Source organism: Triturus cristatus, chromosome 6 (genome assembly GCF_964204655.1).
Source record: "Triturus cristatus chromosome 6, aTriCri1.1, whole genome shotgun sequence".
NCBI lineage: Eukaryota > Metazoa > Chordata > Amphibia > Caudata > Salamandridae > Triturus > Triturus cristatus.
The window spans coordinates 293414783-293441094 of NC_140589.1; positions in this window are offsets into that span (position 1 = coordinate 293414783).

Sequence of the window (26312 nt, forward strand, 5' to 3'; positions counted from 1 at the left end):
ATTCCAGTTTAGTTATAGGCGTGTACACAAACACACGTGTGAAATTATCGTCGGCACCTCTGATCGGGTGCACTTCGCGTAACGGGTTCTGTCTATCTATGTGATACATTTTTCTTCCCATTATGGGAACTGAGACGTGTTCTGGGCATACGAAATTTAAATATTGGTTTCGGGATTCTAGTATTTCCTTAATCAAATCAGTACCTGACCCTCTCCATATGTTCGTGAGTAGTTCTGTCAATATGTCAGGTAAGGGTCCTGGATCGGAGTGTTGGCTTTTATATAATATAAGGAGGTGTTGAATCATGTATATACTAGCCAAACGCTGTTCATATGGGTCTAGATTCAGAAACGTGTGTGCAAGTACATCATCATTGTATTCGCCGGGACTGTCAGCCCATTGTATTGCTGACCTGACTAATTCTTGTTCGTCCATGGAATCGAGCACGTGGTATCCCTTTCGATCTCGGAGTAATTTATCAGCGGTTTGGAATAGGTGTTCAGGGGATTTTGTATTTAGCATAGTGTTTGGAAAATGTCTATTATATTCTGGACGTATTGGACGTATTGGGTCGTTAAAACCTCTGGTATTATTATGGGGTCTTCCTTTACCTACATAAGCTATCGTGTCTACTTGCTCTGATTCTTGCTCCTCCTCCTCTCTGTTTAGATCAGCGGCGTCTACCTCTAATCTTTCTTCGTGTATTCGTTCTACCTCTTTGCGGATCTTTCGGTACATAGCTACTATACATAACTGTTTATCATGTCTTCCTTCTGATATATTCCGACCCCAAGTGACAAGTGTTTGCATTTCTTCCGGATTTACCCCAGGCCGGTCTTGATTTCTAATTACACAGTTTATGAGAAAACGTAACAGTTGTCCCTGTACCTCCGCTTTCTGGTACTCCATGGCTCTGCAAATACTTTCAGGGCCTCGCCCTGACTGGACAAAGTGATATATATTTTCTAAATGTGTATTCATTCCTGGTAACTTCGTTAAATATATTGCAGCTCGTCGGATACGTAATGATGACAGCAGCATTTCGTCCCGTTTACCGGGCACAGGGTCATATCTACAATCTACTAGAAGTTCCTTAAGCATGTCAGGAGTGGCTAGTTTGGGCGTACGTTGGAGGGCTAAATCTCTAAGGGAAAATTTATTTCCTCTGGGTGGTGTAGAAAAAAGGTCTGTCGTACCTCCTGTAGCACCGTCTGGGGTGCTGGACGTGAAAGGATTTGTTGAGGGTGAGACAGCAACCGTCGTTGTGGGAAAAGCTGTAGAAACAGATGTGCTTGTCGGAATGTGTGTCGAAGCGTGTTGTTGCGGAGGTACAGACGAAAGATCTTGGTGATGAGCATCACTGGCAAGCGGTCTATGTGGTGCGGTATTAGCATACTCGGGAGCTGCGTCATCTAAATAGCGGGAGAGGAAAACATCTTCTGCGGTTCTGGGATGTCCCTTGGGATGTGCTTTTATCGGAAACAATGGGGTTGGCAAGTCTTTTGGTATTTCCGGAGTAGCCTTAGGTAACCCTTCGGCCAGAAGTGGATACATACCATTCATAAGAGCGTTTCTTTGTCTATCTACTTGTTCTGATTTTACTCGGGTACCTTCCTCAAGTAATAGATTTTCTCGGACTTTATTTGTATTCTCCTTACCTTTCTCTTCCTGTCGGTGTGCTTTTTCTGTACGTCTATATGATTCTTTACGCCATAATTCAATGGCATCTTTCTGTGACTGTCTGGCTTTCTTTTTCCATAATTCTTCTTCTACTCTCATGATGCAATCTGCATCCCAGGTCCCCGCTGCAGGCCATCTCTGACTCTCTGGTAATTCTTTGGTGTAGTCCACCCATAAATCAAGAAATAATACGGCATCTAGGCCATGCTTATGATACATAAAGTACCCTGGAGTGTCCCTCGGTGGGATGGGAACGGCTTCTTCGAGTACACCTTTTCTAGTTTTGATCTGTCTTAATTTCGAAAAGAGCGGCATTTTTCAGACCTTATTACTAGAACACACTTTATACAAAAAAATACAATAATGAACAGTCATTCACACCACAATATATAGAACGTTTTTAAAACATTTAACGTTTAACAGTTTTTACGAACAATGATAACTAATAGAAAACTGGTTACTGACATTATACTGACACTGGATAATACTTATTTATATGCAAGACATACTATATTACTATATATACTGCTAAACAGTACAGATACACTGCTAGAACAGTGCAGACCGGATTTGTGTACCCAAACCCGTCTTGACCGGCACAGACTATGTGCACGTTAAATGCCTCCCCGGTAATGGTACTCACCGGGTAGCTCGGAACGGAAGGCCTCGGAACGGAACTTGAAACTGGACCGGACTGGATTCGACTCGACTGTACTCGGAACTTCGGAACCTGGCGGGTCTCTGTATACCTCGGATCTTGCTCTCTCAGCTAGGCTCTGGTCGGGATACTTCGCACTTCTCACCGCCTCGTCTGGGTATTGATCGCAGCCTCAGTCGTCCCCGCTTGGCCGGAAGGAGACACAGGAAATCCTGCAGATACGCGTTTTTGTTGTCCGTTGAGCTGTGGCAGGAGACCGGGCCTGCAACGCACCGCCGGCGCGTGAGATGAGAAAGTGTCCCTGTTCGGGCGCCAATTTATGTGGTAAATATTTCGTTACCGGTACTATTTTTTATGCGGTAAAATCTATCAAGAATAACTCAGTAAATATAAGAGGCAGAATCCGTGGTATTAGAGGTTTTTTAAAAGGCTTTATTCTTATAAAAAGGGAGACAATTCGAATTGTGGGCCTTCTGTTCCATCACCACGAAAGTTCAGGAAGGAAGGGAGCCTATATTATTGACAGATAGGCAGTTTTATAGAAAATACATTACAGTAAAGCAGATGCAAAAGGCGTAACAGCTGATAAAAGGTGCATACGTAGCTAATAAAGGGCGTAATTTAATAAACGTCACTAAACATGATATCACAAGTGGGTGGATCCATAAAAGAATCCTGCAATGTCAGCAGAAATGCTTGGCAAGGATGCAAACGCAGCCGCATGACGTGTGATTGACGTGCAACTAGAGGGTGAAGGGGACTTGACATTTAGCTCTACATGTGGAGACAGAAGTCTGGGGTTATGTCAACCTAATTCCAAATCATATCTAATATCCTATGTTTAAAGAACTGTGTTATCCAAAAGGAAAGGTCTCTTAGGAAAGAATCTTATTCTATACTGAGTATACTGACTGTTAGTGCGTGTACAAGCGTCTAAGTGTCTACACTAGATGCGAGGGGGTAGGAATATTCCATGGTAACGGGGCTATGAGTTATTTGCATGAGGGCAGCGAGGCCTGGCCCTTTGCACGGGAGCTGGAAGAATGTTTACCTAAACTACTAGACAGGAATGCATCGGATGAGGAGCGAAGGAGATAATCTCGAAGGTGAAATACAGTTTTTGGCATGCGACAGGCTGGATCAGGCACCGTTAGCCGCGCAGGGAGTAAGACAAAGTTCATGGTCACAGATGCAGGCTCAGACTGGAGCTTTCAGAGGCAGAAGGCAGGAAAAGGCTTGATGACAGAATTCGGGCCTACTCGCCTGAATCTGTGAAATGTGGAAAGTGAACCACATAAAGTCGGTGGCCTTTCATACTTAGGAATGGAATATCTGACCCATTCATGGCGGATCTGAAAGAGGACATGTTGACGGTGGACGCACATATGTTTGCGTCTTCAGAACTGGAGCAGGAGGGAACATACATGTACTTATAGCATGCACATGGAGCCGTTGGGGTCTACGATAGGGGACATAACTGATCACAAAATTCATATTTCCTCAATTTGGTGGCCTTGGAGCGGGCCGCCACACTAGCGCCCTGCTCCAAGACTGCCAAACCTGTATTCTGGTCATCCGCCGTATTCCGATTCGAATACCGGTCAGGCAGTCCAGTGATGGCGGCCCCACAGCGGGGCTTTCAAAGGTTCATATCTGAGCCTTAGAAAGGCAACATAATGGGAGCACCACAAAATGTTCCTGCACGGCGTGGACTGTCAAGTCCATGCCGTGCAGCAACTGGGGGTGCATGCATACAGGTGGGTACAGCATGTGCCCCCCCATTCATGCATCTCCTGGCCCTGAGGCTGTAGGGTCCCGTTAGTTTCCTCACCACCCCATTTTTCATGGTGCGCTTACCAACATGAAAACTGTGGCAGTGAGGAAACTCATAATTTGCTTTGTGGTGCCCCAGCACTGCCAGCATATTGCGTGCCTCAGACTGCTGCAAGACTACCAGGGATCGCGTATCCCTGGTGGTAGCAGCTGTCCTATGGCGGTCCGATCGCCCAACTCATAGGACGGTTGGACCAGTGGTGTGACGGCAGCCGAACCGCCACCATGGGTTTCTCTGTCAATCGGAATGCCAAACTCATAATCGGCCCCAAATTCTTTAGTAATTGATTTTAGGGCACTATCAATCACCCCTGTGATTTCCTTTTACCTAAGTTTCTATAATGAGTCAGATACTGAGATGGTCAATGCAAAGGTACCAGGAAATATTCCTAGTATACTAGGGCATGGATCTCACATTGATGAAAGAGCCTTCGAGAAGGATTCTGGATGGAGGTATGTTAGTGAAGAGGGTGGATGCTCCACCCACCACGAATCTGAGGATGCCATTAGTCAGATCATATTCCCAAAACAAAAGAGATGTCTGCAGTGCATTGAGATACTTTAATTGCAGATTGTCTGAAACTGTCCTATCAATGCAATCCTCATTCAAGTTTAAATGAAGGCTTATATGTAAGGGTGACCAATAATGTGAGGTCGTTAACTTTGCAACTTAGTGTACATTTTTCAAAGTCACTAGTTTTGTGAAGCTATAGAGCTTTAAAGATGAAGGCAGCCTTTGTGGCATTTTACTACAGCGGGGGCCAATTCCTACAGCCACTCAGGGCAGCTATTCTTAAAACAATTCGGCTGAAAATACCTCTATGTAACCAGCATGACTCGCTAACTTCCCTACTTTACAACTGCCATGCTGCAGCAACACATGACAGCTTCACGACAGCCTCCTCTTACAGTGCTCAATGTTGTGACTGGAAATTATTATGACGTGACAGTTTGGTAAGTATCAGTGGTGACTAAAGTCATAGATTTGGACATTGTAGTGACTCCACTGTTAATATATACGTAGAGAATTTATCACAGTAAAGAATTACTCTGTAGGGGTACACATTGAGGGGCATATTATCAAGCACGGCGTTAAAATTATCGCTGTTTTAGTGGCCGAAAACTGCAGTTAAAGCGGCGATTATGGGCTTGATAATATGCCACAGAGAATTCCAATAGAAGCCCATGTTGACACCAGAACATGGGCTTCTATAGGAATTCTCAAGAACATATTATCAAGCCCATTATCGCCACAAAGCGGCGATAATTTTAACACCGTTTCTTGATAATATATGCCCCTCAATTGACATAAAGCTTTTTATTGTGTTACAAACGTGTAAACTAAAACATGTCATTTGTACTTAAGTTGTCCATATTAAAGGAAAATTATTTGTCTCCCTGATACAATACCACAGCGGAGGTAGAAACAAGCGCACACACAAACTCATCACATCAATGAGTGGATATTCAGACTCACGAGGTTACGCTTCAGGTGACTTGAGGTGCTCTGTAAACAACTGTAAGCACTTTTTAAACAAAAGTGACCAAAAGCAAGTTACTGGACTAAGAGCAACATTTTTTCTTTGCATTGTTTATGAACTTTCTTTAGAACTTTCCCAATCCTCACAAAGGTTGCATTTTTACTACTGTGGGAAAACATCCGAAAAAATGTGTTTCAGAAGAAAAACTCACCAAAGCCTCACGTTTATCGGTAGAATTCACTTACTCAAAAGGTATTTTAGGAAAGAAAACGTAGAAGTGCCCCAGAAATAACGTTTTGCAAAACCAAAAACTTTTTATCCTTCCCAAACTTTGTAAAGATTCACATGACAAATATAAAAATTATGGACACCTTTAAATTCGACTGTAATATAAAAGTGTATTAATCTCTAGAATATTGAAAAGGTTTTCTTTACTTATTTACCTTTTTAAGAAATCACGTTTTCCAGGACAATTTCAATGGAATAGAGCCTTATAAAAGCTTTCTGAAAAAAAATGCACTTTCTTATTTTTCAAATCTCAGATTTGGCATAAAATATAAAATGGGCCTACATGTTTTTCCTGGTCAGATCAATATGCTTGAATTTGGAAGTGTGGAAGAAATAAGGAATTCTTATTTCTATTTTAAAGGTAAGATAGTTTTCATTAAAAAATTAGGTTTACTTTTATCTGTTGCTATTGTACAAGTACATTTTGATCAATTAATAATATGAGTTTATGTCTACAGGGTAACGAAGTATGAACCATTCTATTACAGGACTGTAACATGGTCTCACTAATGCAGCGTTCTGTAATGTGAATTGATTTCTACTAAAGGGATACTTTCAGTTGAACAGGAACTGACTGTAAGTACATGCACGAAGACATTGCAGTATCAACAGAAACTCTATAACTTGACTCAGTTTAAATCTACACAAAATTATAATTGTGCTCATAAGACCGTGTGCAAATTCACTGTCCTTTTAGGCATGGGTAGAGACCAGCCCCAAAGGTATCTCCTAGTGAAAAGGCAAACAGCTACTTCCAGTTTGATGGGTCAGCATTGATTCATGCTAATGTTTTCAGTCACATAATGACTTGTTAAGTATGGGCCGCAAGTCACCATTTAGCTGATATTAGTTCCTTTTCAAATGGATTGTGGCTTCAAGATGTTTTTACCTCTTGATCGAGTCCTACAATTTGAATATGCTGTTGCGTTGATTTGTAATTATGAAAACGTAAACATACAATGGCACAATATATTGTCACCCTAGAACAGAGGATTGTATAGTAAAATAATTGAAAACATTATTGAAGTATTTAAATATCAACATATTGATGAATTCATGCCGATAGATGTAAATGTAAATGATGGACCTCTTCACGAGCAAACTGGATTCATCCTTTTTTATTTTCTATTAGTGATTGTTCTATATGATTCTGCTATTTTACTTTAGGATTTTCATGCTCCTTGTCAGACTGCAAATATGATAGTTTGATACAGGACTAGAGTGGAGACACCATATTGCTCAGGAAGATGACATAGAAAATGACTTGAGTGCAGAAGAGTGTTCTGCTCGTTCATATGTCTGCAGTGTCTGCAAACTTCAAACCATGCAGGTGACAACCCGACAGTGTCGGTGTGTGTCTTGTCAATCGGCTGTCCTTTATAGTATCTGGGTTGCACATTACAGAGTGAACAAGGAATACACACGCTTCAGAATCGCTGTCAATGCCACATACGCACAAGAACCACCACTGCAAGACACATGACAAAAAGAAGTGCAGGTCTGAGCTGCATCTCATCGATGAATTCTGCAACTTCCCAATAGCAGAGACTTCTTCATCCTTGTTGACCACTAATAACAATACCCATGTTTGTCCTCATGCAAACCCTCAACTAGATCTTTGTTGATCATGGCAGACAGGCAGTTCTGTCCACCTACCATGATCTACCATTTGAAGGTCACGAATTAACCCAGCTGGAGCACAAGTAAGGCTTCATTATCTCAAGAACACACCGCCTGTCTTAACCACCCCTAAGAATGCACTCCAGGAGGCACAGGGAGAGCAACTACCTACTCACCATGATATGACACAATTCATGCATGAGTAATACACTAGGGGCCAAATGTATCAATAGTAGGAATGGAGATTACCTAATTACAATTTTCTGCAAATCGCATTTCGGTAATCATTATTCCTAATGTTATTAAGCAATTCCTACGGGGTCGCAAATCAACCTACCTCATTAATATTATTGAAGTAGGTCACAATTTGCAACCCATTAGGAATCTCTAAAATCATGGGGATGGTGACCTGCTGGAGTCAGCAGACACCCATGTCCGTGACTGTTTTTAAATAAAGCGATCTTTTTTCTTTTAATGCGGCCTATTATTAAGTTTTCCTTTACATTTTTTAAGAGCAGACAATGGTCTGCAGGACCGCTGCCTGCTCTTAAAAAACGTTTTTGCCACCATTCACAAAGGAGAAGGGGCCCCTTGGTGACCCCTTCCCCTTTGGGAATGGGTTACCATTAGAGAGAATATGATGGTAAACTGCAAATGTTTTGCGACCGGTAATTAGTCGCAAAACATTCAAACATACCACTGCGATTCGTTATTAGGAAGGGACACCCTAAACACGCCCTTCCTAGTACCCACTCGCAAACCCATTTTGATATTCGATAACAGGTTACCGAATCTCAAAATAGAGGTTAGTACATTGGAAAAGACTCTTTTGCATTTGCAAATAGGCTGGTTCTGTGAATCGACCTGTTTGCACACACAAAATAGCTTCAAACATGTGGCCCTACAACACATGCCTCCACCTGTGTCTTTCCTCTCACTCTTTACCTTAATGGACAGGTGAACTAGATAATAATACACTCCTACATTAAGAACCCAAACTATCTGGTTATCACAAAGACTATCTAGAATGGCTGTCATTAAAGAAGGCTGTAAATGCCTCATGACGTTCCAAACAAATACTCATGCAACCAACGTTCTAAGTAATTTTGCTGCCTCAAAACCATGTGTCCAAACTTTGCCCTTCAAAGTGCTGTCATAATCAGTCACTGTGGACACAGCACCGTATGGAGCACATATGTTTATTGCCAATATCTTCTTCAAGGACTATTTTTCACCAGTTCTCAAGCTACATACACCACTCACCAATAAGCCAGAGCAGGAATTGGCGATCCAATCACCTTTAACCACCATGTTGGGAATGTGCATGCATACTACTCCATGGGAACAGAGGGTCATTGTTCTGACATCTTCTCAGTCTCCAAAGGCTGTAATAGCTAAGACACAACCACCCTATCTACAGCCTCCTCCAACACTGCAGCTACGAATCACACAGTCCTCCAGTAACAACCTCATTTCACTGTTAAGACGACCTGTGAAGAACCACCACCCTTCCCCTCTCTCACTGCCTCTTTTTTTCTCCTACCAAGTACACTGATACACTACATCTCTATGTGGGGTATGAACACTTCACAACTTGTATGTGTGTACCTCATTACATGCTGTCCTTTCCTGCTGCTGGTATGAAGATTACAGTATTCTGCTTCCACTAAGTATTAGAAGGTGAAGCAGGATATTGTGGGCTTTGAACAGTGGAGCTAAGTTGGCTAGACAGGTCAAAGCTTAGCAGATGGCTTCATGTGTTACACAAATGGCTCATTACAATTGTTTGACTACTCTGGCATCATAGTATGAAATCTTGAGAAAATGTATAGGGAGGACTGAATAACAAGTGTGCTTCAGAGAGACAGTAAAAGCCACAAAGTGGCAGATCAGAATCTCACAAATACACATAGGGCCTTATTACGTGTATGGCGGTCCTCGGACCGCCGTACTCACGATGGCACTCTTACCACCACCATCACTGTGGTTCGCCTGCAGTATTTCGAGTGTCGTGGTTGAACTGCCACAGGAACAACGCGCCCACTGGGATCCAGAATCCAGCAGTGGTGGCGCAGCGGTAAGGGGCAGGAATATGCTGGCAGTTCTGCTGCGGCATCGCCGAGCATATCCCAAGTTGCTTTTCCAACGCCCATTTCATGGTGGGGAGCCCGCCATTAAAAAAGTGGCAGAGATGCCATAAAGAGATTATCCTGAAAATACCAACTTATTTAAACAAAACAAATGGGATTCAAAGGTAGGTATGTACTACACAAATAAGTCATTAAGCTAAAAAGCTTATCTCAAAATAAACACACAGATTTCCTGTGCATGCAGTCAGATTTGAGTAGAGAAAAACCAAAGGATTGGAAATTGTGTGAACAGACTAACTGCTTTTTTTTGGTGGGTATATTTTCTCTTTGGGCTCAGCAGATTCATTCTGTGTGAAGATTAATTCCTATGAGGAGAGCTGACACATATGCACCAGCCAGGGTCAGCCTTTGATTAATGGTTATGTTACTATGAGTCAGCACAGGCATATTGGGTTTTGCTTGTCATCTACTGGGTTTGCCATGACACTTGGAGATTCTGCCTGTGGTTTGGAGGCTGTATTATGGTCTTAGGCTATGTTTAGGCTTGTTATGGTTGGCATAGTCAAATTATGGTTGATATATGAAAGTGGAGCGTCCGAGCGTTTGAAACTATTGTTGAGAGAATGATGGCTGTACCTGGTCTGTGATGGCTTCTCTCTTGGTTTATCATGATTGTTCTACTGGTCTACGATAGCTGTTCTCCTAGTCTGTGCTGCTAGATTTTTGTGGGAGAGCTCCTGGAGCTTCATCACAACAGCCTAGTGAATTTTGCTGATAACTAAAGCGCAATTTTATTTAGGTAACATACTTTTGTTAATTTTCAATATTACACATTGTAGTTTTATATTTATCAATTACTATGAGATCACTTTTGTTAATGACACCAGGGTCAATGATTGAGTAACATCACTTTCTATGAAATCACCAGGGTCAAATGTCAAGAGATGTCACTTCTTGAAAAGTCACTAGGGTCAAAGGGCATGTGATATCACTTCCTCTAACTATGCCAATGGCAGAGAGATCCACAAATGTGACAGGACAGACGTCTCACTACCTATGCTTAAAAGAATTTGGTAGGCAGATTCCCAGTTCTTGAACAAGGCAGAGCCTGTCTTTCTTCAGGAACTCAGACTGCAAGGTTACTCAAAGAGATGTGGTGCAGTTTAGCAATCCTTAAGGAAATCCTAAACCATGTTGATGGTATTACCAAGAGCCTCAATCTTCCAAAGGTTAAGGAAAGTCTATTGCCTGACAAAGAGCAAAGGCCAGAATGCAAAATACATGCAGCAATTTACTGTTCCTGTCCTATATGTCTAGTGTGTATTTTTATGGGTTGCCTTAATTTTGATTGGTGTGATTTGCAGGAGAATCCCATCATTTTGAAACAGCAACTTCTGGGATGTACTCTTTTTTCAGAGCTTATGCATCAGAATAATCTATTATTGTATTGCCTTGTCAGTGTAAAATATTGTAAATTAGAGGATGCTAAATTGCTGAGCAAACAAATAAGATAACTTTTCTTTTAAGGTTAGGCTTCACCACATGTAAGTATTCCTATTTAATTTGTTTAGATCACCAGCCTCCCCCCTTGTTCATGCATTCTAGTTGCACATGAATAGCAGTGCTTTCTCCAGAAATGTAAACAGAATTACAAAGGTGTTTTCCAGAATTAGACACAACACACTACGGAGGTCTGGAAAAGCACTCAAAATACCACAAATAGGGCCAGCTGTAAAAAGCATTTTGCGTGATTAGCTTGATTTCCATTCGCGACCGGAAAACCAAATTTGCATTTGTGATTCTGTATTAAGAAGGGTGCGTGTTGGGTTGTAATACATGCATACATACCAAATTGGTATGGTCTGTATGACTTTTTTGCGACCGAATTCCAGTTTACTACCAGTTTAAAAGTGGAGGTAACCCATTTGCCTTTCAAAATGTTGAAACAATATTACTTAAGAGCAGGTAGTGGTGCATGGGATCATTGGCTACTCTTAAAAAATGAAACTTCAAAGTTTCATTTTCTTCTTTTTAAACACATCCCATTTTCCTTTAAAGGAAGAATTGCTTTATTAACAAACATTGGCAAAGCCATGAGGTTTTGCCTATGCTAATTTAGGAACTAAGATATTGTTAGGGCCACTGGAATTATGCGGCTGGAGAGGGCCAAATTATGCAGCAGGGTTGAGCAAAATACGCAGCTGGAAAAGGCAAATTATGTGGCCCAATATGTAATAGTATTACATCATTATTGTGTCTTTTTTTAAACTTGGTAACCCTGGGCATTGGTCGCACTTCATTGGTACCAGTTTCATACCTAAATATAGAAATAAGCAAGAAAAGGGGACCAGTCCAGCTTTGACAAGGGCCTTCCACTGTGTGGCAACTCGTGTCTCTGCATTTTTTGTGCAGAGCACTGTATAGTTTTAAATCAATAAACACTCCATGGTTACTACAGCACTGCACATGCGTAAAAGAAAGATATGTGTATTATAGAACACAGCACCGCACGGTTACAGCAGTAACCTTATATAGTAGCACACTGCAGTGTGGGAGCAGAAAGCGATACACATGGTGTGAAAGGAAAGCACAAAGCACTACACACAACAGTAATGGGTGTGAAAACACAAAGTGCTATATTGAAATGTTCATTTTTATTTTTTGGGGTTCTTGTGCAGTCTACCGTGTCTGCTAAGGTTTTGTGATGCTCAGGAGTATGAAAGGTCACCCGGTGGCGGGGAGAGAGGGATGAGGGGTTTAACAAAGTATCCTTTGGAGTACAGATTGGATCTGACAGTCCAAGAAACTCCCCCTGAAGGAGCTTTTCAAAGAAATAAACTATTTAATAAACACATATGTGTTTCTGACATTCATAGATTAACATGCAAAGCGCCCCGATGCCTTGTCAGGGGTAGTAAGCGCTATATAAATACAATTACAATACAATACAATGCAATGTACACAAACTTATTTATGCCGCTGTCGGAAAAGGGAGCATGACGGACTTACGCACATAAATCGGCTGTTTTGCTACACAGGTGGCTTGTGCAATTGGATCGTGTGGTTTCCTTTTCTCTGAAGGGTTACTTGCAAGCGGTGGTTTCCTGACAAATGAGGTTTGACTTTCACTTAGTGCTGAACCTCGACATCGACTGGTTTGATATGTTTTAGAGAAAACTTGGTTATTCTGGCTACTTTGGAATACTTATTTCCAGGACGCCCACCAAGTTACCCTTATATGTATTGTGTGTGAGGAAAAAGTATAAATCAGTCAAATCGTAACAAAAAGTCCTCTATGCTCATGCATCATTCCCTGGACAGATGTAATTCTCACGTTTTTTTTGTTTGCATCACGGCCAGTTTGCAGTTTTGTCTCCTGCTGCTAGCATTTTATGTACTTAATTTTTTTAACAGTTGTATACTGTTTGCATTTTCCGTGGAGCCTTTGGTGTCATCACAACAAGTCGTGGCACCGCGAGCATGGAACCCATGCCTGGGCATACACGTCATCAATTCAGCCATTGCTTGAAATTTAAATACCTGGCTGCTACATAGAAGTGACGATACTCTATTATTAAAACTACTACAATCCTGCTCGTTTAAAATATGGCACTGTGCTTTTCGAATTAAAAAGTGCAGCTACTTAATAACTGCCCATTTAAAGCATGGATTTCCCTGTTAAGGGGCGGACCTCCCTAGTTTAGTCAGTTAAAACCCATTTCACCCTCATTTTATTGAAGTAATGCAAATGCCTGTCTGCTAAATCACTAAAATATTCACCCAGTCCGAAACCGAAAGGTCTGCATTGAATCATTCCAATATAAGTCACATCTCATTATAAGGTTGCTGGCTTGGGGGCTGTGTGATTACAGTGCTCTATGTGCACATGTGCCATGGAATGAAGACATGTGAAATACCTTTTTTCCCTAATTAGAGGCCAGTTCAAAAGGTGCTCAACCACTGTGGTTAGAGGCGCATGGCTAGGTGTGAGGTGTGTGAGCCTGGAGGCCACCTCCCAAGAATGTCAGACATCAAGATGAGCAACAGGGCCAGAGGTAAGCAGAGCTGACCCTCACTGTACTGACTGTACAGTATTATCAGAAGCTCAGCTATGAGAGGCCCGCCCCTGCACACCCATTGGCTGCTCACCAATGAAAATGAATATGTCCGTCTGTAATGCAATGGGTGCTCATGTAAAGTACTCCAATGCCTTCGGTTTGTGTTGGAGCTTTGTAAAATCACTTAAAAAAAATAGAACAAACAGCGGGAGGTGTAGGTGATAGGAAGCACAAGCAGTGGAAGGGTAAAGTAGCACAAGGGAGCTAGAGGGCAGGAAGAGTGCAAGCCAAAAATAAAAACACAAGCGGCACAGACAGAGACACTGGAACACATGTACTTGTATGGAGTGCGGGGAAGAGAGTATAAAACAAGCACATTTTAAATGCGTACAGCCAGGGGAAGATAAGTATCGGTAAAGAGTAAATGCTCTGCATCCTTAATGTAAGGAAAACGTTCCACCCACTAAAGTGGATGGGAATGAGTACTTAGGCCTCAGGATACTGGTAAGAGAAACACAATTTGAAGAACAGGAAATAAAACGCTACAACCAATAGAAACAGAGGAAACGTTAAGTGGCAAGCACGCTGACAAGTACGAAGTGAAGGTGGGATGTAAGCCCATTTTAAGGTATATTAAAAGCAATAGAATTCACAAGCACTGCGCAAGCACTGTGCAGGTGATGGAGCATGATTATTTGAAATGATTCTGCTTGATCAAATCTTGCTTGTTGCCTGAGGAAAAAAACAACTAAAACGTACTCATGAAAACCATCTAACGTTGTGTCCTGTTAAATCCTGAGAGAGTCTTATAAAAACTGCATCGTAAAAGCATGCAAAAGGGTTCATATTTTTACTTAAGAAAAACAGGTTTGAGATTGAATCATTTATGACAAGAAAGAAGAGAAAACCGCAAAGACTAATAATGTATTTTGGTAACTAATGCAAAAGAAATAAACATAGTTCATGCGTTTAGAGAGTAGCTTTTGAGAAAATGTATTAATGAAAAGATTATCTGCCATAATATTTTCCTATTATAAGTGAAATATGAAATTGCAGAGTGGTAGTATGGTTATTAGTGAAAATATGAGATTAATTAGTTGATGCTTTAATGAGTATTTCTTACTTATGTGATTACATTTTCCTAAACTGACTGAAAGTTAATATGCTTTCATAAATAAAATGTGGTGGTTTGTGTTGTTTGCTGTGTAGGCCTCAATTTTTGTTCTGAATTTCTTAATTGCTGGCCCAATAATGTATTTTGTCCTTCATTATTTCCTTTTTCACTAGATAGACTGACTTGATTATTTTGCTGGCAAATGTTATCAAGGAAACTTAGCTTTCCTCCAGTTGAAATGTCCATTTGTTGGGCAGATAATGACAAATGTGTTGCAAGCTGAAGTATACTTGTTTTAGAAAGAAGTAACAACTGTGCTTCCTCTTTCCGAGCGAGGTGAAATACTTTTCCATATTCTTAGAGGACAAATACACAAAGGACAATGGATCATGTGAGGGTATAGAACGATGTGGGACTGAAAATGATCATTCTGCGATCACACCATGAGAACCTGACCAATGAGAAGCGTGCACATTGAGTAAAAGATACATTTTGGGCTGGAACTAAGAACATTTTGAGGTATAATTGTCCTGTGAGAAAAGGATGCGGGACGGCTATTTCCTGCAACTCCTGAGCATGACATACTGTTGGTCTGAACTTTGATATCTCTTGAACAAAACTTTCCTGATTCCTCCTGCATTTCATCAGCTGATGAAACTGAGCAGGCTAAACCTTTCCGGCTGAAGGGTTGATTTCTCTGGCTATTGCACGCTGGGCTCTAGTTTATCCTGTGTCTCACTCTTGATAATCTACAACCGATTCTTGGTTCATATGATTCCTAAAATTGCATAACTGAATTTGCAATATATGTTCTTTCTTTCTCACTCTCTCTTTACCTTCACATCAGGCATTTGATTTTTTAATGTATTTTTCGCAAAATGTAATTGAGCTGTGATCTACTTATATTACATTTGAAACTAACAATTAAATGTTGTAATTGTATTTTTGCGTTATGACCATTCCTTAATACCTTGATGAGTATTCTGAGTTTTTCGTGCTTTATTGATGACTTATTGACAGTATATAGATGTTCATTATTATTGTTAGACACTTCTTCCTTTCAGGTCCTCATGAGGGAGTGCCATCTGTCTCCGAATTACCTGAGTCCCTAATAGCTCTTACCAAGATCTATCAGAGGATCTCATGGTTTGTAGATGGTTGTTGAGAGTTTCTATGGGCCGAACTCTATGATATTGTGAAATATTTACTGATTTATTTGTGTTATGTTGTGGTGAATAATTTTAGGTTTATGTTCATAAATTTTACACTGCTTCCACTGGATCACAGGCGAAACCTAAAAAGCAATCACAGACATGGTGGTCTGCTGACCTGAGCAAGCCATCAACCCTGTGATGGCTGCGATTATCAATGGGTCGCAAAATATGACCTACCTCATTAATAGTCATGAGTTAGGTTGATTTGCGACCAGGATCAGGATCAGGAGTCATCTATGGAAGAGGAGGACTGTAACGAAACCCCCTTGTCTGAAAGAAGGGAGTGGGGTGAGGGAGAGCGCACAGTACGCAGGGCTCCTGTAGTTTCAACATCAGCGCTACCCTCACCGGCTTCTCAAGATTTGGCAGTCTCTTCAGCAGGAGTCATGGTGGATCAAACTAACCCAGAGGTTACACTCAATATGCTATACCAGCTCATGCTGCAACATCGAGAGGAGTCTAAAACTGAGAATCTGCGGATACAAGGTGCAGTCCGTCGTCTTCAGAATAACTTCAGGAGAGTGGTGAGAACTTGCAATGAAACATCTGCAAGAGTCCTGGAAGCGGAAGGAAGAATTTCGGCAATTGAGGACGTTATAGTAGATCAGAAATCTCAACTTTCCACTTTCAACACGTTGAAGGATGACATTAACTGGAAACTGACCGATTTGGAGAACAGGTCTCGGCGCAACAATCTGCGAATTCTCGGAATTCCAGAATCCAGTGAAGGGACAAATGTGCGACAGTTTGTAGTCGATCTATTCGTAGAAGCATTTCCTGAACTTTCCCAGTGGCAGTGGGAAGTTGAGATACAAAGAGCACATAGGTTCCCTTTTTCGCAGAGGAAGCCCAGGGATGCCTCAAAAGTGATGCCTAGAGCTATTTTAATAACTCTTAATAATTTTTTGGCACGGGAGGCTTTATATAATCTGGCTCGCCCAGACCGAAAACGTAAGGCGAAAAATTTAGATTTTTTTGTTCGACCAGATTATTGCCATGCCACAGTTCAACTACGCTGGCAGCTACGCCAACTAATTCCTCTTTTCCAAGCCAAAGGCGCTCAGGCCTATTTACTTAACCCTTCAAAGCTTAAAGTGGTTAATAAGGAGAAAATATATTTTCTGACTGCTGAGCAAACTGCTAAAGACTGCCTACATTCACTTTGAAGTTATTATAAAGTTTTCATCGCAACATTCAATTACTTGGCATATTTGGCATATTAGGGGCATCATATGATTAGTATGGGTATCATGTATTTTAGGTTTTGTTTAGAGATGAAATGGGTAGATATGTGTAAAGCATACAAGGGTTTAGTAGAACCAGAAGGGCGGTCAATGCAATGAGGTGGATAGAGAAACAAGTCTGCTTCTCCTTTTTTTTTTTTCTTCTCTGACCATCCTCATTTTTTTTCTTTTTCTTCCCTTTTCTCTTGCGATACCCAAGGCAGATGGAAACATGCGGTGAGCTACATCTAGCTTCTCTTTACATCATCATCTTAGGGACTGCTCAGTCCCTATGCCCCGTGTGGGTGGGTGCTGGGAAGGGTGGGGGGCGGGGGTTCAAAGGGTGGCGGGTGTTTGCGGTGTTCTGTGGGGGGGCAAGCAAGGACAGCTCTAGTTATTCTACGAATTATTGAGATCATGATTTTGCAGGACTTTCTGATCTATGCCAGTACCCATTTATACTTTTTGATGGTTCAATTTCTTTTTTTTTTTTTTCTCACTATTCAATTTATCTCATATGTCAAATGACAATCTATTGCTTAGATACTAATTTGTCGCGATGACTAGCATCAGGGTATGTTCTTGGAATGTCTGTGGTCTTAATAATAAAAAGAAACGTGGTATATGTGCACAAATAATCCAGAGTATGAGACTAGATTTTCTCTGCATACAGGAAACTCATCTTAAATGGGACAATAGAGCTTGGCTGGCTGACCTGGGCATGTATGTGCTCGGCTGCACTAATCAAGGCACTACTACCAAAGGGGTAGCTATACTTAGTAGAAGTAATCTGGCTGTCCTGAAACGAATCAAGACCGACCAATATGGCCGTTGGATAATAGCTGAAATTGTAGTAGAATGTACCTCGTGGACGCTCTGCTCCATGTATGGTCCAAATACGGACGACCCTGATCTGCTGAATTTTTTAAGCGTAGAGCTTGCTGATTGGCCTTCTACGCTTCTTCTTTGCGGGGATCTAAATATCCATTTGGAACCTGATTTTGATATCATTCACGAATTAGTTTATACAGGTCCAAAAAGGAAGATCTTTAAAGCATTACATGGTCTGGTTTCCGAGTTTAGTCTTCAGGACGTAGGATTCATTAAAAGAAGTACTCTTCCGGGATATACTTTCTTCTCGGCACCCCATAAAAAATTTGTCCGGTTGGACTATTTTTTCATATCATCTATATTAATATCCAACTGTAAGTATGAGATATTTCCAAAAATAATATCGGACCATAATCCCATAGTAACAGAATTTAAAACAGATTTCATATTATCTGGCAAAGTAACATCATGGTCATTTGAACGGAGGTTGCTAGTAGATCCATTCTACATTGCGCATATGGAAAAATGGATTAAGGATTTTTTTGAACTTAATATGGGTTCAACGACTGTTCAGATGGTATGGGATGCCTTCAAATCAGGGGTGAGAGGAGAAACTCTATCTTATTCAATTAATAGGCAAAGGGAATACCAGCGTAAGTTAACAACTTATTATAATGATATACAGGATTGTGAGGTTGCATTAGTGGATGCTATTAAGAACTCCTTAGATACCAAGAAAATTAATGCCACTTTAGCTATATCTAAGTCTCGGCTGTATGAAAATTTTGCCTCCAAACTCGCAGAACAACTTGCTGTTTTCAATACACAGGTTTATGAGATGGGCGAGCGGTCTGGACATCTTTTGGCAAAGAAAATTCGGCAAAAAGCCAGCCTAAATACTATAAATAAAATACAAGATGAATCTGGTCAGGTGTATGATCAGCCAGACAAAATACTGGAGGTGTTTCGTTTGTTTTATAAAAATTTGTATATGGAGGAGGTGACCGCGTATTCAACGGAATCACTTTCAAATTTCATTGTCAATAATGAGTTTTCCAGGCTGTCGCCTATGTTGAAAGCTTCACTAGATAAAGATATAACCTGGGAGGAGATAGAAGCAGCTATTCTCTCTCTACCTGCGGGTAAGGCAATGGGACCGGATAGAATTCCTCTTGAATTTTATAAAATTTTCAGACATATGTTAAAGCAGGCACTATCCTTAACATGCTTGGAAGCACAGAAAGGGTTTACACCCCCCTCTTGGAGTGAATCAATCATTATGGCCTTCCTTAAAAAGGAGAAACCACCCTTACAACCATCCTCTTATAGACCTATATCTCTTTTAAATGCCGATAGCAAAATTTATTCTAAAATATTAGCAACACGTCTTTCGGGAATTATTTCCACAATAGTCTCGCACTCCCAGCATGGGTTTATTCCTAATAGAGATACCTCTGATCATGTCAGACGAGTGATTGCTTTGATGGACTGGGCCCACGCCTCAAGCATAGATTTGGGTATCACCCTGTTGGATGCCGAAAAGGCATTCGACAGGGTGGCTTGGCCATACCTCTGGGATCTTCTCATCCGAAAAGGCTTCGGCCTTAAAATGGTTACAGCCCTAAAAGCACTCTATGCTGCCCCTGTTTCCTGTATTAGTATTGCTGGGAAGAAATCCTTGCCTTTTAGTATAAACCGTGGGACTCGGCAGGGGTGCCCTGTTTCACCTCTTCTTTTTGCTCTTTATATTGATATCTTTTTAAATAGACTTAATAATACAGAGGACATAAAACCAGTTCAAGTGTCTGCTACAATATATAGAGCCCTTGCATATGCAGATGACATCGTTGTATTGACAACAGATATTAAGCGGGCAATGCCAGTAATACAAGACCTTGCATTGCAATTTGGTAACTTTTCTGGTTATAGACTAAACGTACAAAAAACACAAATTTTATTTGTAGGACCGAATCCCCCAGAACAGTTAAATATAGTTTCAGCTGCTACTTATTTGGGTATAAAAATTATATCCCCAGTTGGCGCTATTCCTGAACTTAATTTTATGCCCATACTCAAAAAAGCGCAGTCATCTTTAGAACGTATTGATAATTTTCATTTATCTTTATTTGGCAGATGCAACGTTTTGAAAATGATGATTTTACCCAAATTTTTATATATGTTCAGAACAATCCCACTACCGTTTCCCTTGACTTTCTTTCAACAGCTGGAAAGGATGTCGGCAAGATTTCTCTGGGGGTATAGGGGTCACCGTAGGTCATTTAAAAAAATGATTCTTCCCAAATCAAGAGGAGGCTGGGGAATCCCACATTTTCTTTTTTATTATCTGGCTGCAGTGCTACAGTTTATTTCACCCTTGATAATAGGGCCACGAGTACGTATTCCAGCTAGCCACACACCTTCTATTTATGAATTTGCAATGGGTACAGATTGTCATGGTAGTTTTTTGAGAATTGTAGAACCCAGCTATTTCAAAAAAACAAAGTTTAAGGTTTTGAGTGCTGCTTTCGGCACTTGGCGGCTAATTAAAAAGCAAATGGGTATTGGCAAAATTTTGGTGTACACACCATTCAAATCATTCAATATCTTTCCTGCAACTTTTCAGGATACAGTTATGACACGTTGGCGTAACTTAGGTATCAATTGTATAGGCGATCTTTGTGAGGACGGTCAGTTAACCCCCTTCTCAGTGTTAGAGACTAAATACAACCTAACTTGTAATGATTATTTTAAATATGTGCAGATACATAGTTTTCTCAATACCTTTTCTCCGTCAGTTCGATCACGGCTGATCAGGATTCCTCTGATAGACAGTCTTTTCACTAAAAAAAAGATCGGCACATATTATAATTTACTTTTGGCCTCACTTCCTGACGATATTTTGTCTTGTCAAAAAAAATGGAATGCAAAATTGGGGATAACTGATACTAAAATTCAAGAATCAATAGATTTGGCCAATACAATACTAATAACTGGGAGATCACGCACACAGCACTATATGGCTTTATTCGATTTATACTATTCACCTGCCAAAATTAGCAAATGGTCAACTACTGTAGGTATACTGTGTAGCCGATGCGGACTTTATGCAGCAGATGCCCTCCATATGTTTTTTGCATGCCCTCGTTTGTCTCCTGTACTGTCAGAAATCCAAACTTTTTTAACAATATTGACGAACCAGACAATTATTCTGTCAGGAGAACTAATAATAATAGGTTTGCCATCATTTGAGTTATCTGTGGGACAGACAAATTTTCTTTTTGTTTGTATGTCTATTTGGAGGGCATGTATCACTCAAGCCTGGCTGAGTCCAGACTCTCCCACCTTCCCTACCTGGAGAGCATGTTTACTTGCTAAGTATAATTTGGAAAAGGCCATATATAGAGTTAAAAGTAGGAAAAAGAGAAGGTTGGGTGAAGAACTTTGGAGTCCTTTAGAGAACTGGATCAATGATACTTTGACCTAAGTAAAGTACTTGGTTTCTTTTTCTTTTTATCATTAACTGTATTTGTGGATTGTATTACTGGTTCTTTTTTTTTTTTTTTTTCTTTATACATTGCTGTACCTTGCTTGCATTAAATAATAAATGCTCATAAATAAAAAAAAAAAAAAAAAAAAAAAAAAAAGGTTGATTTGCGACCTTCTAAGAATCGATATTTAGAAATAAAGGGTTAGATGTACGACCGAATTTTGCAGTCGCAAAGGGGATTTTAGCCCCTTTGCGACAGCAAAAAATGTCAGGCCAATGTACCAACCCTATTTTGCGAGTCGCTAATCAATTAGTGACTCGCAAAATAGGGTTAGTGACTCACTATGAGGAAGTGGCGTGCTTAGAGCATCCCTTCCTAATAGCGACTCCAACACCCATGGAAGAATGATTTGCGACCGCAATTGCGGTCGCAAAACAGTCACAGTTTACGACCATTCTCAGAAGGGTGGTAAAGCACTCGCAGGCCACCATCCTTGGGAGTGCCAGCAATTCCCAATGGGACAGCCTCATTAATATGCATGTGACATGCAATTTGCGACCCCATTGGGAATCGCAAACAGTGTCTCAGACACTGTTTTGCATCCCAATCAGCGAGTCACAAATTATGAGTCGCAAATGCAACGCAATTTGCGACTCGCTAATTGGTGGGTCGTACATCTGGCCCAAAATGTTTTGTACGTTAGGAATACTGTTTTACTAATTGAGATTCAGATATATTCCTAATTAGGAAATCAGTATTCCTAATGTTAGTACATCTGACCCATGGTCTCTAGATCCTAACACAAGTGGTTTTCATAACTGAACTGAACACTTGACCTACTGACTCCCAATAGCATAACACAACATAATTTATTGCATTGTAACATAACATAAGATCACATCAAATAGGTATTTCACTAGCAAACGATCACCCATTGGCATTGTGGCAGATGTTTATTGATGCTCAAAACAATGATACTCATTTTATCACTTCGGTAGTCTGAAAACGTGGATTCAGACATGTGACCATAAAGTAGGCACAGATGCATGCAGTAAATGCCATATTCCACTGAGCCACCATACCCAGTCATATATGTATGATATCCCTATCTATAGACTTCAAAAATGGACACATCACTCCAGACGTGGCCTTAAGATTTGTTCTAACTACTACAGAGCTACTCTTCAGAACTGGATTCATCAATTTAGTGGGGTACTCCAGTGCAATACACCAAGGTGGGCTGCAGTATGGGCCTCAAAATGTATTGCGTAAATGTAGTAAAAATAGTCCTGGTGAGGCATTTAGAATAACACACAATATTCTGGTTGAGCATTTCAGAACAGGGTGGGAATTACACGCATTGTATTGTGGTTTGCTATGCTGTGCTGTTATGTTGGTGCTCTCTGCAATCTTACATAGTATAACATTTGCACATGTGTCCAGAGTCACTGAAGGCAGAGATGTTATATTAAGGAACTTTTGTAGGGTGCTGAATGGAATGGAGTGAAATGTAAAGTTTCGTCATTTCTTCTGAACCCAATGCAGAATGCAGTGGTTCTGAGGTGATAAGGAAGAGCGTTTCATAACTGTAGAGCTAGAATGGAAAAAGCTCAGACCCTCGTGGCAGGCTTTTCTGTGTTTGGGAAAAACTTTGTTAATTTGCAGAGGAAAGATTGTAGATTTAAAGCAAGTGTGTAAGAGCTAATGTATTGACTGATAAATTGACGTGCTTGGCTGAAATGAGCCGGATGGAAAATGCAGAGTGCCTTAAAGGTAATACATGGGAGGCCAGCCAATAAAGTGGTCTCAGAAGAGGGTGACATGCCCATGTTAAGTGGCCAAGGAAATTAAGGGAGATGCTTGATTTTGCATATCTTGGAGTCATTAAATTAATGTAGTCTTAATCCTTAATTATGCCACGTTCCAGTAATCTAACCTGGAACCTATCAGTACCAATATGCTAAACGTCTGCAGTTTTCAAGTAGGAGATGGAGCATGGGGGCAATATTTTCTCATCAAATCACATCATATAGGAATCGTTCAATACCACCGCAGCTGCTTGGTTATCCATTTGTAAAGAAGCATTAATGTGGGCTAACTGGATATTCACCAAATTTACTGGCGTAGGGCATGTTCTAAATACCAAATACCAGAAAGAGGATTGATGGTGAAGCACCTTTGCCAGTGACACAAACATCTATTTTATCTGTGTTTTACTCAAGCCACTGATTTACAGTAGACTGATTTTTTGGGCCTCTGTGTCTGAACAGTGGCGGTGGCACAGGAAAGCGTGGTGGGGCGGTGAGTCGGGGCAGGGAGGGACAGGGGAAGTCGAAAGACGACGGAATAGGTATAATTAAATATATAACACCTATTCCGTCATCTGTCGGCTTCCCCCCTGTTGCGCCCTGCCCTCCCCACCGTGCTTACCTCGGCCAGCTGCTGCTGCGTCTGAATAATATTTCAGTGTCGTTAGCGTACATGTATTGTCCCGGTCCATGTGACTGAACGATAGGGGCCCTGGATCTTACGTGCAAGGAATAAATATGGTGAAAGTGCTGATCCTCGTGGGACACCGCAGTCTAAGGATTTGGATATGGACTTCTTTGTGGGAGGATTTGTAACAGTGGGAATATTCAGTATTATTCTTAGTCATGCCTTTAAGTTGTTGAAAATATAACCCTATATTGTCTAGGTTGAATGGTGAGTGAGCTTCAATTTTGATTGTGCTCTAGGTGATTGCCAGTTCTCTCATTCCACAAGGGTGAATGGTTGTACAATGATGACAGACAGCCACCACAAAACTACTGTCCTGGAAGCCAGGGAACAGATAGAAATATCAATAGCCTTGTGAATATGTGTCTGAGACTGTTACCTCACAACGAAATTTAATGGACACATAGGGTTCTATGATTATTTATGAGACATCAGGAAGTAGAATGATAAGTCACAGGCATTTTGGAGGCAGATAGTTAGATGATGTTCAGCACATTGTAATGACTACTGAAAGGTCCACTGAAACCACTAGCAAGTGACGTAAGGCCTCATTTAGATCTCGGTGGCATGGGAATACAACCAAATATTGGTGGGGATCCTACCCTACCAAACCTGTGGTTCCTCTACCTCAATTAGGGGTGAGGGGTGTAGCCAGGCGTCCGATGCCCGAGCCTCAGTTGCCTCTGCCACTGGAAGCCTTTGAACAGAGACCTGTCCATCAAATGGCTGTCAATCAATGTACGTCAGCCTATTTAGGGAAGTCAATCTGACCTGCAATTTTTCCTGTTTGGGATCACCGAGAAGAACCTGGTGGCCCTACACAAGAAACAATACAAATGATCCTTGAGAAAGCGCCTAGCACGTCAGAGCTATTTGTTCTTTTATTTTTCCAGAAACAAATCCCTGCTTCAGGATTTGTTTTTAACTTCAAGTGGACTTGAAGTGATATGTTATTTCACATGGTCTTTGATGGAAACACAAGTTAACATGATCACCACACGGCTACACATTGAGATTCAGGTGTAGCTGCATCAATAATCAATAACGATATCCCCATGCAACCAGACCTTACTTGCGGACCTCCCCCTATAATAGAACACATGCCTCTACACATAACTAATTACCCTAACTGATTGGATCACACGATTCAATGAGTTAGCCATCGGCCTATCCCATCTCAAAGACGAAATGCAAAATATATCAACCATCACCAAAGAGCTCCTAAACTCACACAGAGCTACTAGTGCCACCGTGAACCAAATCAGTTACTAAATTAGCAGATACATTACCAAGAATTCCTTCCCCCAACGACCCGTCTCATCCTAGGAGGTTCATTACTGAACTATCTGACAATGACATATCTGACCTCCTCCTGTACTATGCTAGTCCTATAGACAACAGTAAATCTCTATGTGGCATTATCCAAACCATTCAAACCAAACCCTACAGAGAACCCAATCATAACTACAGATCGATAAATAGAGAAAACCTCACAAATATCAACATAGTGCAGACTGCTCTCACCCATTCAACTAGCAAGCTGAAGTGTGCACTCATCACATGAAGATCTGCTAGCAAACATGCTCCCGACATTTACGATATCATCCTCTCGAATGATCTGGGTATTATCGTCCTTACCAAAACATGGCTAAATAGTTCCTCCTCTCCCATCCTAGACTTACTGATCCCTCCTTGTCATGATATAATCCACCTAGAGAGAACCATGAAACCTGGTTGTGGACTAGCCTGCATTTATCGAAACACAATATCATTCAATCAAGCAGACTCCATCTCTTTATCCTGTGAATATCTCTCTACAACATCTCAGATGGCAAGTGCCTCTCCAGCAAACTTCACATAATATACCACCCCGAGTGATAATCTGCCATTCATCAATGAATTAATTGAATTCATTACATCCAACAACAACTCACAAGTGCCGCAGATTTTTCTGGGAGACTTCAATCTCCATTGGAACAACACAGGCGATCATGATGTTAGCTGTCTTAAATCCTTTCTGACAGATCAGGATTGTCTCAATTCTGTGACTGTCCAAGCCACACCAAGGGAGAGACATTAGACCTCATCATAGTGAAAACAATCATTGTATCATTACAATCCATTTTCCCATGTGACTGCACTGACCATTATAGCATCTTCTTCTCCATCAATATTGAGGTAATTCCAAAAAGATGCCAACCCACAAAAACAAAACAATGGAAAAGGAATATCCAAAA